The sequence below is a fragment of the Thalassophryne amazonica genome, chromosome 6, assembly GCF_902500255.1.
Source record: "Thalassophryne amazonica chromosome 6, fThaAma1.1, whole genome shotgun sequence".
NCBI lineage: Eukaryota > Metazoa > Chordata > Actinopteri > Batrachoidiformes > Batrachoididae > Thalassophryne > Thalassophryne amazonica.
In genome coordinates this window covers 105531190-105543294 of record NC_047108.1, presented here as the reverse complement: position 1 = coordinate 105543294, position 12105 = coordinate 105531190, and the positions used below count along the sequence as shown (strand labels likewise).

Below are 12105 nucleotides of genomic sequence, written 5' to 3'. Positions count from 1 at the left end.
CTTTTGTTGGCTTCTGTTTTATTCTTATCTACAAGAGTCAGACAGAAGTCAGACTTCCAGAGCAAGGATTTTAGCTGAGGAAGCTTCTGCGATTTGAAGCGAAACATCCTCGCGTCAAGCAACCCAGTCCAGTCGAAGATTCAAACTTCTCTACCAAGGAACAACAAATCATACCATTTGGAGCATAATTTTGAAAGAACACGACATTTATGCAAAGCAACCAAGATAACTGAAACTTTGTGGAATAATCGTATGTAGACTGAAGTTTAAGACCTTTGTAGGATTTATTACAAATTTTATGGTTTGGCTTTTTTGGTGGGGGGTCACCCTGTAGCTCTCCATTCATTTTATATATATGTTAACTTGACTAGTAACTGTAGCCTATGGCTATACAACGTTGTTACTATGTGAGCCAGATGATTTTGCAATTTAATCTTTTTTAATTTTATTAAGTGAAACATGATTTATAACTGTTTTAAACAGGATAGGAACACAGACTTTCAATAATTTGGTATTTGTAATTACAAGATTGAAGAAAACTATCACTAAGGGGCAATTCAAGTTTTATTGCACAGTAAAAACAATACAGATTAGCAAAAGTGCAGCTTGACACAATTTTTCCACTTTTTCCCCCTCTCCTTCACTTTTGCCCTTTCAATAGACAGTTAAAGAATGCAAATTTGAAAAGACAAGCTACAACAGTGGATGAGCATCAGAATGAGTCAGATGAATGCTAAATATTTAACAAGAACAAAATTAAGTATTTATAAATAAATTAGTAAGTAAGTCCCTTCAGCTGTTCCCTTGTTTTTACTCGGGGTCACCACAGCAGATCCAAGGTGGATTTGCATGTTGATTTTGGTGCAGGTTTTACGATGGACGCCCTTCCTGATGCACCCTCACATTACATGGAGAAATGGCGCAGGGGCATTTGAACCCGGAAGCTTCCGCACTGATATCAAGCTGACTAACCACTTGGCCACCACGCCTGCTAAGCATTTATAAATAAATTAGCCAAGTGAAAATTCAGCCATGTCAGATAATATTAATGTAGGTTAAAGTTGTTTTGTCAGCAAGAACTCAATTTGAAATTTCTGTTATTCTGTACATATGTATTCTTTTTTTTTTTTTTATCTAATATGGTATTTAGGCTGATGTCCAAAGACCTCATTTCTGTTTTCATAACTTCAGGGTCTCAAACACACTTGCTAGCAAACCTGAGTTGAAATGTCTTAATAAAAGATTTCTTTCAACAGGAAGTCCTTCACTTGAGTTAAAGTAACAGGGCTACGGCTCCTGTATACACAATTTGTCCACTTGCTGCCGCTGAAGTTTGTAAAGTCCTCCAGAGGTTACGCTCACTGAGATTTGCCATAGATATCTTCAGACATCTTTTGCCTTCATATTGTATGTTCTGACACAGTACAAACACATCACAATTTGGACTATTTACACACAAATGGATTTATACAACAATCAACTGAAACCCTTGAGCCAAGCAGCTGATCCCACAGTCCCAGTAATCCTATGACTCAGAAAGCCAACAGTCTATAAATGAAGTGATGACTGTGTTATATTTAAGAAGGCATATTTGTCATATTTTATAGTTTCTGAATGATATTGAAGAACCTCATTTTTACATTTAGTGTTATGAAAAATAAATAATTAAAACACAAAAGACCAAGGATGCGAAAATACACATCAAAACTGCAGAATGCCAGATGAAATCCTTCAAAACTAGCTGTGTGTAAGACAAGCTGATCTCCCATCATCCTTTCTTCAGTTACGTTGCTGTATCTGACTGGTCACATGACACCAAGGAGTCTCTTTTTAAAGCTCTACTTTGAAAAACACAAATACTTAAAAAGCTGATGGCTAATTTCTGCAACATAATCAAGGCTGTCGTTGCAATACATCAGATCCAAAGTCATTTGAAAAAGTACGTAGTATTCTGGAGTGGTTATTTGTGGGGGTAAACAAGCTTCAGTGCAGCAGGGATTCATGTTATTGCAAAAGAACACTCAGCATATTTCTCTTTTTTTCCATCTCTCTGAAATGTAAATCATATCCACCATCTGATCTGTCACTGGCCTTCACACAACCCAACCAAAATCAACATATGAACATAAAACAAGAAGTCTCCGCCTAATAAATCTAAGCCCTCCCCCTTTGTAATTTATCTTTTTAAAGCTAGTGTGTAGGACTTAGTGGTTTTTATCAGCAGAAATGATATATAGCATATTCATAACCATCTGTTCCTTACATGCAACTACTAATCAATGTGTTTTTATATTTAGACTGAACCCTCCATGTCTACATGGGAACCGGCCCCTCATGGAGACCGTCATGTTGCTCCACCATGTCGATACAGTAGTCCAATAGAGACATACTTTGCCTTTCACATTTTGCAGTGTGGCCAGAAAACCAAAGAAAAAGGAGAGGAATCAGTGGTTGCTAATGCAGACTAACAACATTCAGAAGCCTCATTTTTGTGGAATATCATCCATATTACTTATTACAAGAAAAAGCAAGAAAGCATCAATCCCCATCACCAAAGAAGCAAATAGTGAAGGGAAACAAAATTGTCTGGTGACAGCAAAATGCAACCTACAACCTCACCACTAGGTGACACTAAATCCTACACACTGTAGCGTTACCTCTATAATTTTTCTTTTTGATTCTGTTAAGAGGGCAGTATTTTATTCACATTAGTCTGTATTATATGAAACCTTAAACAAAAATGTTAGTTTTGATTTCAAGAAAATGCTTTGAGAGAATAAAACACCATCCTAAAAGTCTATTCTGGTCATACTTATCCCCAAGGACATTGTTGCACAAATTTAAAGATTAGAATTAAAAAAAAAATCCCAGATCAAAGCTTCTGCTCAGAGCTACTCCTCTAGTATATCACATCAAGTTATTAAAGGAGCAATGATGTTTAAAAGCTGCAAGTATCATGAGAGTGAGGCTAGTTCAACATTCCGAGATAGACCCACCTGTGTGTGGCAGTTTCCTACGGACTGTGAGCATGACTTGACCGTTTCGAGCAGCATTGGTCATCAGTTCCAACACTTGTTTGTGAGATTTACCCTTCACTGGCACACCATCAATACAAAGCAGCTCATCCCCTGCACGCAAACGCCCGTCCTTCTCAGCTGCACCGAGCGGCACAATGGCACCGATGTAAACCTGTGAATTCAAGAACATTCAAAAGCAACAGTGTGACACACTGATTTAAGTCATTTTGGCACAAAGACTCAACTGCCATAATAATAACTTGAAATGCGCTCAGTTACCTTGAGCATTTGATGCTTAAATGCAACCTGTTGCTTTTTTTCTTCTGTCACAGACACTTGTTTGTCCCACATCAACAGCAGAAGCTGATACTACTGAACTAACACAGCTCAAGTAATGATTTGTGTCTCTTTAGTATCAGCAGGTTACAGATTCAAAGAGAATGCCAAGCCTGTTTTTAAAGCACCAGTCCATCTTGTTGCGCTGCTACTTACCGGCTGATCTGGCCCCTCGCCTCCAAGAACTCTGAAACCAAATCCTGACTCTTGGTGCCTTTTGATGAATACATCTAGGTCCTTGGTATTAGGAGCTGCACAAAGTGAAAATCTTAATTAGAATGGACTTGAAAGATAAGACACATCAAGCCATCTGTAGAGTCAGCCAGGCAACACAATGTTGTGCACTTGTGGTACATAATACAGGTAAGGCAGTTCTGAAATGAAGATTCATCTGAGCACTCTACAACCCCTGGTAAAAATTATGGAAACACCGGCCTCGGAGGATGTTCATTCAGTTGTTTAATTTTGTAGAAAAAAAGCAGATCACAGACATGACACAAAACTAAAGTCATTTCAAATGGCAACTTTCTGGCTTTAAGAAACACTATAAGAAATCAAGAAAAAAAATTGTGGCAGTCAGTAACGGTTACTTTTTTAGACCAAGCAGAGGGAAAAAAATATGAAATCACTCAATTCTGAGGAAAAAATTATGGAATCACCCTGTAAATTTTCATCCCCAAAACTAACACCTGCATCATATCAGATCTGCTCGTTAGTCTGCATCTAAAAAGGAGTGATCACACTTTGGAGAGCTGTTGCACCAAGTGGACTGACATGAATCATGGCTCCAACACGAGAGATGTCAATTGAAACAAAGGAGAGGATTATCAAACTCTTAAAAGAGGGTAAATCATCACGCAATGTTGCAAAAGATGTTGGTTGTTCACAGTCAGCTGTGTCTAAACTCTGGACCAAATACAAACAACATGGGAAGGTTGTTAAAGGCAAACATACTGGTAGACCAAGGAAGACATTAAAGCATCAAGACAGAAAACTTAAAGCAATATGTCTCAAAAATTGAAAATGCACAACAAAACAAATGAGGAATGAATGGGAGGAAACTAGAGTCAACGTCTGTGACCGAACTGTAAGAAACCGCCTAAAGGAAATTGGATTTACATACAGAAAAGCTAAACGAAAGCCATCATTAACACTTAAACAGAAAAAAACAAGGTTACAATGGGCTAAGGAAAAGCAATCATGGACTCTCATCTTGGTGCTCTACTTGGTCTTCGGAGTGAGATTGCATTTCAATTTTGGCTCTCTGTTGGGACTGTTTACACAGAGACTGCTACCTGCTGCTTTGGACTTGAATTAACAGTCTTTTTCAAGACTTTTTACTTTTTTTTTTTTTTTTTACTTTTTTACTGTGCTCCAACGCCTAAGGAAGACCTCTAACGATCGAAACATTGCGACGGAGCACTTTTATCAGCTAACTTTCATCAGCGTTGGCAAGCTAACTAGCTTGCTAACGCTTTCGTTTTTATTATTATTATTTTTTTTATTTTTTATTTTTATTTATTTATTTTTTTTTTACCACTGTTGTCGTGCGTTATCTGTGCTGCTCCACAGCGTGTTTAGTCGATTTTTATTTTATTTTAGCACCGTTGTCGTGCGTTCGCTGTTGTCGTGCGTTGCCTGTGCTGCTTCATGGCCTGTTTGGTGCCTTGATTGGGGCACTCCTTCTGCTGAATCACCTCTAAATTATTTACACATTATTCACTTTGTGTGTTTTTAGGAATCCGCTAGGTTGCGTAGCTACTAGCTCTTAGCCGATTTAGCATGGCGGCTTCTCCTGTCTCTCCCGTACTTTTCTGCTCTGGGTGTGAAATGTTTAATTCCTCGGCCTCCTTTAGCAGTAACGGTACTTGTAATAAGTGCAGCTTATTCGTAGCTTTGGAGGCCAGGCTGGGCGAATTGGAGACTCGGCTCCGCACCGTGGAAAATTCTACAGCTAGCCAGGCCCCTGTAGTCGGTGCGGACCAAGGTAGCTTAGCCGCCGTTAGTTCCCCCCTGGCAGATCCCGGGCAGTCGGGAAAGCAGGCTGACTGGGTGACTGTGAGGAGGAAGCGTAGCCCTAAACAGAAGCCCCGTGTACACCGTCAACCCGTTCACATCTCTAACCGTTTTTCCCCACTCGACGATACACTCGCCGAGGATCAAACTCTGGTTATTGGCGACTCTGTTTTGAGAAATGTGAAGTTAGTGACACCAGCAACCATTGTCAATTGTCTTCCGGGGGCCAGAGCAGGCGACATCGAAGGACATTTGAAATTGCTGGCTAAGGCTAAGCGTAAATTTGGTAAGATTGTAATTCACGTCGGCAGTAATGACACTCGGTTACGCCAATCGGAGGTCACTAAAATTAACATTGGATCGGTGTGTAACTTTGCAAAGACAATGTCGGACTCTGTTGTTTTCTCTGGGCCCCTCCCCAATCAGACCGGGAGTGACATGTTTAGCCGCATGTTCTCCTTGAATTGCTGGCTGTCTGAGTGGTGTCCAAAAAATGAGGTGGGCTTCATTGATAATTGGCAAAGCTTCTGGGAAAGACCTGGTCTTGTTAGGAGAGACGGCATCCATCCCACTTTGGATGGAGCAGCTCTCATTTCTAGAAATCTGGCCAATTTTCTTGGATCCTCCAAACTGTGACTGTCCAGCGTTGGGACCAGGAGGCAGAGCTGTGGTCTTATACACCTCTCTGCAGCTTCTCTCCCCCTGCCATCCCCTCATTACCCCATCCCCGTAGAGACGGTGCCTGCTCCCAGACCACCAATTAACCGCAAAAATCTATTTAAGCATAAAAATTCAAAAAGAAAAATAATATAGCACCTTCAATTGCACCACAGACTAAAACAGTTAAATGTGGTCTATTAAACATTAGGTCTCTCTCTTCTAAGTCCCTGTTGGTAAATGATATAATAATTGATCAACGTATTGATTTATTCTGCCTAACAGAAACCTGGTTACAGCAGGATGAATATGTTAGTTTAAATGAGTCAACACCCCCGAGTCACACTAACTGTCAGAATGCTCGTAGCACGGGCCGTGGCGGAGGATTAGCAGCAATCTTCCATTCCAGCTTATTAATTAATCAAAAACCTAGACAGAGCTTTAATTCATTTGAAAACTTTCTCTATTAGTCTTGTCTATCCAAATTGGAAGTCCCAAAAACCAGTTTTATTTGTTATTATCTATCGTCCACCTGGTCGTTACTGTGAGTTTCTCTGTGAATTTTCAGACCTTTTGTCTGACTTAGTGCTTAGCTCAGATAAGATAATTATAGTGGGCGATTTTAACATCCACACAGATGCTGAGAATGACAGCCTCAACACTGCATTTAATCTATTATTAGACTCTATCGGCTTTGCTCAAAAAGTAAATGAGTCCACCCACCACTTTAATCATATCTTAGATCTTGTTCTGACTTATGGTATGGAAATAGAAGACTTAACAGTATTCCCTGAAAACTCCCTTCTGTCTGATCATTTTTTAATAACATTTACATTTACCCTGATGGACTACCCTGCAGTGGGGAATAAGTTTCATTACACTAGAAGTCTTTCAGAAAGCGCTGTAACTAGGTTTAAGGATATGATTCCTTCTTATGTTCTCTAATGTCATATACCAACACAGAGCAGAGTAGCTACCTAAACTCTGTAAGGGAGTTAGAGTATCTCGTCAATAGTTTTACATCCTCTTTGAAGACAACTTTGGATGCTGTAGCTCCTCTGAAAAAGAGCGCTTTAAATCAGAAGTGTCTGACTCCGTGGTATAACTCACAAAGTCGTAGCTTAAAGCAGATAACCCGTACGTTGGAGAGGAAATGGCGTCTCACTAATTTAGAAGATCTTCACTTAGCCTGGAAAAGAGTTTGTTGCTCTATAAAAAAAGCCCTCCGTAAAGCTAGGACATCTTTCTACTCATCACTAATTGAAGAAAATAAGAATAACCTCAGGTTTCTTTTCAGCCTGTAGCCAGCTGACAAAGAGTCAGAGCTCTATTGCGCTGAGTATTCCATTAACTTTAACTAGTAATGACTTCATGACTTTCTTTGCTAACAAAATTTTGACTATTAGAGAAAAAATTACTCATAACCATCCCAAAGATGTATCGTTATCTTTGGCTGCTTTCAGTGATGCCGGTATTGGTTAGACTCTTTCTCTCCGATTGTTCTGTCTGAGTTATTTTCATTAGTTACTTCATCCAAACCATCAACATGTTATTAGACCCCATTCCTGCCAGGCTGCTCAAGGAAGTCCTACCATTATTAATGCTTCAATCTTAAATATGATCAATCTATCTTTGTTAGTTGGTTATGTACCACAGGCCTTTAAGGTGGCAGTAATTAAACCATTACTAAAAAGCCATCACTTGACCCAGCTATCTTAGCTAATTATAGGCCATCTCCAACCTTCCTTTTCTCTCAAAGATTCTTGAGAGGGTAGTTGTAAAACAGCTAACTGATCACCTGCAGAGGAATGGTCTATTTGAAGAGTTTCAGTCAGGTTTTAGAATTCATCATAGTACAGAAACAGCATTAGTGAAGGTTACAAATGATCTTCTTATGGCTTCGGACAGTGGACTTATCTCTGTGCTTGTTCTGTTGGACCTCAGTGCTGCTTTGATACTGTTGACCATAAAATTTTATTACAGAGATTAGAGCATGTCATAGGTATTAAAGGCACTGCGCTGCGGTGGTTTGAATCATATTTGTCTAATAGAATTACAGTTGTTCATGTAAATGGGGAATCTTCTTCACAGACTAAAGTTAATTATGGAGTTCCACAAGGTTCTGTGCTAGGACCAATTTTATTCACTTTATACATGCTTCCCTTAGGGCAGTATTATTAGATGGTATTGCTTAAATTTTCATTGTTACGCAGATGATACCCAGCTTTATCTATCCATGAAGCCAGAGGACACACACCAATTAGCTAAACTGCAGGATTGTCTTACAGACATAAAGACATGGATGACCTCTAATTTCCTGCTTTTAAACTCAGATAAAACTGAAGGTATTGTACTTGGCCCCACAAATCTTAGAAGCATGGTGTCTAACCAGATCGTTACTCTGGATGGCATTTCCCTGATCTCTAGTAATACTGTGAGAAATCTTGGAGTCATTTTTGATCAGGATATGTCATTCAAAGCGCATATTAAACAAATATGTAGGACTGCCTTTTTGCATTTACGCAATATCTCTAAAATCAGAAGGTCTTGTCTCAGAGTGATGCTGAAAAACTAATTCATGCATTTATTTCCTCTAGGCTGGACTATTGTAATTCATTATTATCAGGTTGTCCTAAAGTTCCCTAAAAAGCCTTCAGTTGGTTCAGAATGCTGCAGCTAGAGTACTGACGGGGACTAGCAGGAGAGAGCATATCTCACCCGTGTTGGCCTCTCTTCATTGGCTTCCTGTTAATTCTAGAATAGAATTTAAAATTCTTCTTCTTACTTATAAGGTTTTGAATAATCAGGTCCCATCTTATCTTAGGGACCTCGTAGTACCATATTACCCCATTAGAGCGCTTCGCTCTCAGACTGCGGGCTTACTTGTAGTTCCTAGGGTTTGTAAGAGTAGAATGGGAGGCAGAGCCTTCAGCTTTCAGGCTCCTCTCCTGTGGAACCAGCTCCCAATTCAGATCAGGGAGACAGATACCCTCTCTACTTTTAAGATTAGGCTTGAACTTTCCTTTTCGCTAAGGCTTATAGTTAGGGCTGGATCGGGTGACCCTGGACCATCCCTTGGTTATGCTGCTTTAGACATAGATTGTGGGGGGGTTCCCATGATGCACTGTTTCTTTTTCTTTTTGCTCCGTATGCATCACTCTGCATTTAATCATTAGTGATCGATCTCTGCCCCCCTTCACGGCATGTCTTTTTCCTGTTTTTTTCCCTCAGCCCCAACCAGTCTCAGCAGAAGACTGCCCCTCCCTGAGCCTGGTTCTGCTGGAGGTTTCTTCCTGTTAAAAGGGAGTTTTTTCCTTCCCACTGTGGCCAAGTGCTTGCTCATAGGGGGTCGTTTTGACCGTTGGGGTTTTTCATAATTATTATATGGCCTTGCCTTACAATATGGAGCGCCTTGGGACAACTGTTTGTTGTGATTTGGCGCTATATAAGAAAAAAAAGTTGAAGTTGAAGTTGACTGTGGATGACTGGATGAAAGTCATATTCAGTGATGAATCTCGAATCTGCATCGGGCAAGGTGATGATGCTGGAACTTTTGTTTGGTGCCGTTCCAATGAGATTTATAAAGATGACTGCCTGAAGAGAACATGTAAATTTCCACAGTCATTGATGATATGGGGCTGCATGTCAGGTAAAGGCACTGGGGAGATGGCTGTCATTACATCATCAATAAATGCACAAGTTTACATTGATATTTGGACACTTTTCTTATCCCATCAATTGAAAGGATGTTTGGGGATGATGAAATCATTTTTCAAGATGATAATGCATCTTGCCATAGAGCAAAACTTTGAAAACATTCCTTGGAAAACGACACATAGGGTCAATGTCATGGCCTGCAAATAGTCCGGATCTTAATCCAATTGAAAATCTTTGGCGGAAGTTGAAGAAAAATGGTCCATGACAAGACTCCAACCTGCAAAGCTGATCTGCAGAATCAGCAATCAGAGAAAGTTGGAGCCAGATTGATGAAGAGTACTGTTTGTCACTCATTAAGTCCATGCCTCAGAGATTGCAAGCTGTTATAAAAGCCAGAGGTGGTGCAACAAAATACTAGTGATGTGTTGGAGCGTTCTTTTGTTTTTCATGATTCCATAATTTTTTCCTCAGAATTGAGTGATTCCATATTTTTTTCCCTCTGCTTGGTCTAAAAAAAGTAACCGTTACTGACTGCCACAATTTTTTTCCTGATTCTTATTGTGTTTCTTAAAGCCAGAAAGTTGCCATTTGAAATGACTTTAGTTTTGTGTCATGTCTGTGATCTGCTTTTTTTCTACAAAATTAAACAACTGAATGAACATCCTCCGAGGCCGGTGATTCCATAATTTTTGCCAGGGGTTGTACATATTTACTTAAATTTGAGGGTATTGATTTTTATTGCTCTATAGCCTAGGCTTCAGAAAGCCAAGGCATCTCCCCTTGAAAATGCAGTGAGTGAATAAACAGATGAGCCCATCCCCTCCAGATTAACACAATAACTCACTCATCTTCAACCGCTTATCTGGGGACCGGGTTGCAGGACCCAATTACTCAAAAACAATAAATGCTGTCATCTTGAAACTCATTAAATTAAAAGGACCTTTAATGCACTTCATCAATCCAAGAAACAACTTTGTTTTCTGGCTTTGTTTCAGGGAATAATCTTATCATCACATGCATGATGGAAATTAGGAGGCAGGTGAGGTGGAATTTACATGGTTTTCAAAGTTTAGGTCTACTGGCCACTGCTGCTTGTCCAGCTTATGATAAAATGAATGCCACTGGGATTTAGAGTGTTAAAACAGATCAGAACAAATTGACAGAGGTTATGGTCCATGAAATTGTGACAGCCGTTTATTGCTTTTGGCAAAATAAGAAGTGGAATAAATACAGAAGATGAAAAGCAGCTCCAGGTTGTATGTTATAGAAGGTCTTGAATTCTTGATTAAATTTGCTTAGAGGTAATAAGTAGGCCTGTTTAATAAAAAGGAGGAGGCCCAAGTTTCAAGCACTAAAAGCACTCATGTCCACTTACGCTTGCTGTCCAACATGGCCTTGGACTTCAGGTAGAGCTCAGATGCGTCTGGTTTTGGTGAGGAGGAGCGCAGGGTATTGGCAGAGACCAGAACGGGATTTGGGGATACGTCTGGCTGGCTGAGGGTCTCCGTGCTGCTGATTATCTCCTGATGCTGAAGCTGTGCTGCAGGCAGAGTGGATTGGCTGTGGCAGCTGCTGGGGTGCAGGATGGTGTGTTTGTTGGAGAGTTTGCTGTGATGGGGCCTGAGACATGGGGGCGGTGCTCTATAACACAGAAAAGAGATCTGTCAGGAGCCGTCACAAGACAAACCATGTTTTCAATGTCACGCTTAGCATCTATTCATAACACACAAGCCCTCCAGGGTTACAACTTATAGGAGGACTGAGCTGCCCTTAATTTTAAACATTATGTCAAACACACACAGAGTCTGTTTTAAATCAACAAAACTGCATGAGCAAGCCTGTTTGCCGAGTCAGCTCTGCTTTATTTAATAGTACTGCAATACAGGATCAACCTCCTGAACACAGCACATCATCTTAATCACCCGTGCACAGAGGGATGTTAAGTTGATTTAAGTTTATGTTGCGCACACACATTTCCAGAAATAAGTCTTGCTGAACAGGGCTTCCTGTATAACGCACTCACAACAGTGCACTCCCGCAGAGTGCTGCTTGTGCACAACTGAGACAAAGTGAAAAACATTTGCTGTGTAAATATTCAGCAGCAGTTTCTCATCAGTATTTTCTTTACTTCAGTAAATAGGTCGGATGAGCGGTTACAAGGATTTACTTCAACTTACCGGTTTTAGTGATTTCACAGGAGATGTCTGGCCTGTAGGGAGAGAAATGGAAAAAATGTAATTGATAGATGAGAGAGCAGCTGTACTTCTATTTATGATTTAAATGTTTTTTTTTTTAAATAGGTCAGACTCAAAAGAACCAAAGAATATTTTGATCTGCTGCAAAATACAGCGTGATTCAAATAGAATCAGACATGGGGACAGCGGTAACAATGTGACGCACAAAAGCTAAAACTTTTTTTTTT

The 12105-nt window shown here is 40.0% G+C and overlaps 1 pseudogene; it reads right to left on the bottom strand.

Moving 5' to 3' along the window:
• The window catches only part of LOC117512852, a 421938-nt pseudogene that overhangs the window by 17109 nt on the left and 392724 nt on the right, over window positions 1–12105 (bottom strand).